Source organism: Sinocyclocheilus rhinocerous, unplaced genomic scaffold (assembly GCF_001515625.1).
Source record: "Sinocyclocheilus rhinocerous isolate Xijiao unplaced genomic scaffold, SAMN03320098_v1.1 scaffold2385, whole genome shotgun sequence".
NCBI classification, from domain to species: Eukaryota; Metazoa; Chordata; class Actinopteri; order Cypriniformes; family Cyprinidae; genus Sinocyclocheilus; species Sinocyclocheilus rhinocerous.
Window position 1 is genome coordinate 150,167 of NW_015667271.1, and position 4,722 is coordinate 154,888.

Consider the following 4,722-nt stretch of genomic DNA (forward strand, 5'->3'; position numbering starts at 1 on the left):
ATAAAACACAATTTTCTAAAAACAATACAAATCCTAGTCAGTTATTAAAACATGTACACTGTTCTATATAAACAGACTTTAAAATATTTTTAAACATAGCGATAGATGGTACAGATTCCATATGTAATGTACCTTGAAGCTCATTCCATACATACGGAGCATAATTAGAAAAAGCAGAACGATCTATCGCTGTATGAAAAATCGGCATCTTAAGTAAGAGTTTATCTGTTGATCTGGTATTAATAAATTTTTGTGCATAATAATAATAATAATTTGTGCAGTATTTTAACAAACTAGATATATACATTTACATTTAGTCATTTAGCAGACGCTTTTATCCAAAGCGACTTACAAATGAGGACAATAAATAAAGTCAAAACGAACAAAAGAGCAACAATATATAAGTGCAAATGACAAGTCTCGGTTAGCCTAACGCAGATGCGAGCAGCTATCGTCGGATCATCAGGATGGAATGAGAGGTAGAGTTGAGTGTCATCAGCATAGCAGTGATATGAAAAGCCATGTTTCTGAATGACAGAACCTAGTGATGTGATATATACTGTGGTAATTTACCCACTAAAGCTTTTAAAATAAAAATTAACATGTTTTTTTCTGCTTAAGAACAATGAAGTCCATTTTGTCATTTCATATAAATTACAGTGATGTGTGCGGACACTTGTACCAGTAACAAATCGTAAAGCAGCATGATAAACTACATCCAATTTTTTCAAAAGATTCAGAGGTGCATGCATATAAATTATATCACCATAGTCCAATACTGATAGAAGAGTACTTTGTACTAAACGTTTTCGAGCAACAAAGGAGAAACGTTTTTTTAAACAAAAATAAACGTTGGTCTCAATTTCTTTAAAAGACTATCGATATGAGAACTGTAAGTTAGCTTATCATCGAGCCAGATACCAAGATATTTGTAAGATGCAACCGTTTCAATCTGTGTACCATTTAAAGTTTGAATCATAAAATAATTAAATGATAATCTGGACCGTGTAAAAATCTTGTATTTAGTTTTTTTAGCATCCAACACTAATTTTAAGTTACCAAGAGAAGTCTGAAATAAATTAAAAGCATTCTGTAAAGAGTCCATTGCCACTTTTAAAGAGGGAGCCATAGTGTAGTAGATGATAGCATCATCTGCATAAAAGTGTACATTTGCTGGCTCAACTCCTTTACCAAGTTCATTTATATAGATAGAAAATAAAATTGGCCCCAAAATTGATCCTTGAGGAACACCTGTCTTCACTATTAAAGGAGCAGAGACATAATTATCTATGGACACGCATAAAGCATCCATGTGTCCATGCCCATGTTGATTAGAGTATTAAAAACGTGAAAAGTATTAATTTAAGGTACATTTAGAACACATAAAAATGTGCGATTAAGTTGCGATTAATCACGAGTTAACTCATGACAATCATGCGATTAATCACGATTAAATATTTTAATCGATTCACAGCCCTAATATATATAAATAACTAAGGTAAATAGAATGTTTTTGAATTTTTTTTCCCCAAAAACAGCAAAATCCAAAATTATCAAAGGTTGCCCATTACAACTTACATGACTCATTCTGATGGAGCATATCACATATATTCAGCTACTGTACAAGACAGAGAGGTAAGGCCACACAACCTACCAGTGTCCTGTTGTGCTTTGTTTTTGGTTAATGATTTCCCCAGGCCTGGGTCTGCTGGAACTGTAGGCCACCGTCCTGCGAGAAATCAAAAGAGGCTTGTTCAGATGCAGAGTATGGAAAACAAACAGGCAAGGCCACACAGCACAAAGCCTAACAAAGAAAAGCAACTGCCCTAGGCTTCTCCTCTTCCTCCCCACAATCTCCTTCCTTCACTGGAGCTTTTCCTTTAGTCTTGATGAAAAGCTAATCTCCCACATCCCAATACAACCCTGCAGCGAATAGGCTGTTTACAGAGAAAACACAGATAACTGTCTGCTAAGCACCGCTGCGCCCTTTTCTAAAAACACTGTGTTCTCCTTTTTAAGTGCAGGTTGGTGCATCTTCTGTTACTGTCATCTTGTTGAATTCCAGCTCTGCAACAGTATTAACATGTACATTCCTGAAATGTCTCAAAATCAATGCATCATTGCCATCACAAAATTATAAGGAAACGGTAAAGACCTGACGCTAAAAGAACTGCTCTCAAAAACAAACATTCCAACTCTTTTTAAAAAATTTTTTTTTTTTTGGACTAGCAGCACTAGGTGGCAGGTCTAAACCTCTGGGGTTAATCTTGTTATGTAATCAGATTTCAACAAGAGCTTTTTGGGGGGAGGGTGTTGATGTCATAATGTTTCAATTTAAGAGGATGGATGAACTCAGATGTCACAAAGACTAAAGACGAAAAAGGGAAAATCTAGGTTCAGGGAGTATGTAAATAGAAGTGGAGGCACAGGACGTGAAGACAGGCTTCTGATATGCCAAATTTGTGCCTGATTAGCTCAGGTCAGAGATCAGATGATCTGTTTGCTCAAAGGAGTTGCTCCAAACTCCCACACTGGGAGAGCAAGTGCCATATGACTGAAAGCACTTAAACCTATACAATTATAACGCTGGTCCATACAGTAATACTACACTTTACTAAAAACACTTACTTTAAAAGTAGCTTTGCAGGAAGCAGAAATAGGCTACAGAAAAAAATAAATAAAGCTTCTGGCTTAGTTATAACACACAAACAGAGCAGCACTTAGTGCCAGAATATATACATACATACATAAATAAATAAATGGAAATGTGCATTTTTAGATGTCACAATGAGTTTGCCATAACAGTTCAGTTTTTTCTGTCTTGACAATTCAGTAAATATTTAACCCATATTTATTTATTTATTTATTTGTATTTATTTATTTTATTTTAATATTAAAATAATATTAATGTTTATTTACTTTACTTGTAAATAATGATTTATTTAGTTATATAATATGCATTTATATTAAACATTTCTTATATAACTGCATATTAATAGTATGCACATGAAATAAATAAAATTTTCAGTAAAAATAACATTTATAAAAAGCACAAATTTAACAATATATTTATAAATGACTTCATCTAGCTAACTAATAGATATGAATATGGATAACTTTGAAAGCAGAGATTTTTGTTTCGTCCAAGAACAACAAAACCTAAACCAGTCAACCAGTTTTGACCACAATTTGTGTTTGTATCTCCCAAAGTGGCTCACTGTAAATTACAGTTCATGTTTTTTTTTCAATAATTACACAATATAAATTTATCATAAAAAACAACTTATATATAAAAAGCATAATATATAAAATATATAAAAGCAAATTAATTATAAACATACTAATTATTAAAAATAATGCACATGTCCATTTGTTATTAGTTTATGACATCATGACTAATCAACCACTGCATAGCTTATGGTTACAGCAGTGTAAAATCTTATTTGTTTTTATATACACATCAGGTTAGATAGAATGGCCTTTGAATATCGTCTCAGATAAAGTTCACAGGAATCAAAAAACCTTTTGAGAACCATTAGTTTAGAGAATGTGTATATGCGCATATATGCATGTGGCCTTTCCAATAAATACTCAACTTCTATTCAACAACTCAATCCAGCTATTCTAATCAAATCACTTCCAGATTCATTTCTTTTGCTTAACATTGTGGAAAAAGCAAGTATTTAAACAAAACAAAACAGTTATAACGCAGGTATAGACCAAGCTGTTTATACCTGCTCTCAAAAATAAGCTGTGTCTAAACTACATTTTACTTTTGATTCTGTGCTGGTGTGAAACACACTTCAAAGCCTTTTTGGTGTTTTATTTTTGAGAGCGGGTCTGTTGTCAGCTGCACAGCAGTTACATGAATAGACGCCTTTGTGTATTAAAAAAACAAGATTTTTTTCAATGGCCAGTACCACTAATGGAACAGCAAACTGGTCTCCTGCCGACACTGTACAAATGTATGAATGAAAACTAATTGCAGTGACTACAGCTGAACGATCCATTGAAAGTATGAAATTATGACAGAGTTGTGGTACTTTGTCTATTCAGCAGTGCAGTCTAGAGGCCAGATTCAGAGAAGGTTTAGCTTCCTCTGGGGAGAGCAGAGGGAAAACGGAGGGGCTTTTTCTTTTAAAGGCTTCGTCTCAAATTGCCAATAGAGTCCTTGTTTTAATTACAGCTCTGGCATGGATGCTCTCTAGATATAGATAACAGATCTTAAGCCACTGAATTGAAAGTCAACAGTATTAGCTCTCTGATCGCTGAAATAAATCCTCATGCTGTTACTCGGTCTCTATCAGGGGGTTTGGGTGTATATTTATCTGACATCCAAACTCATCCCATCCTGCCACGTCCAGGTACGAGATCTGAAACAGGCCACTGCGGCTTGTTTTTTTTTGCAAGCATTTTTTATGACCTTGTATTCATTTAGAGACTACATGGAATATTTGCACTTTTAAAAATTCATGTAATGCTACAGAACTATTTAAGTGAAACACAAAAACACCTAGAAAGGGATTAAAATGACCTTGGAACTAATTGGCAAAAATAAATACCAAAAATGGCTCAGAAATGTATTTCTGAGAAAAGCTTTGCTTGCCTTTTTTTAATGTTTTTGTAGTGCGACATGTTTATATATATATATATATATATATATATATATATATATATATTTGTGGTGCCAAACCATTCACTGCTCTTCAAGTTAACCCAACT

At 33.7% G+C, this 4,722-nt stretch overlaps 1 protein-coding gene across 2 annotated transcripts in view; it reads right to left on the minus strand.

Moving 5' to 3' along the window:
- LOC107733455 (thyroid hormone receptor alpha-like) overlaps positions 1-4,722 on the minus strand; it is a 159,033-nt gene that overhangs the window by 88,518 nt on the left and 65,793 nt on the right. For both annotated transcript variants that reach the window (XM_016545070.1, XM_016545071.1), the window contains exon 2: positions 1,655-1,729. The gene's annotated coding sequence lies outside the window, so the exon portion shown is untranslated. The remainder of the gene's footprint in view (positions 1-1,654; positions 1,730-4,722) is intronic.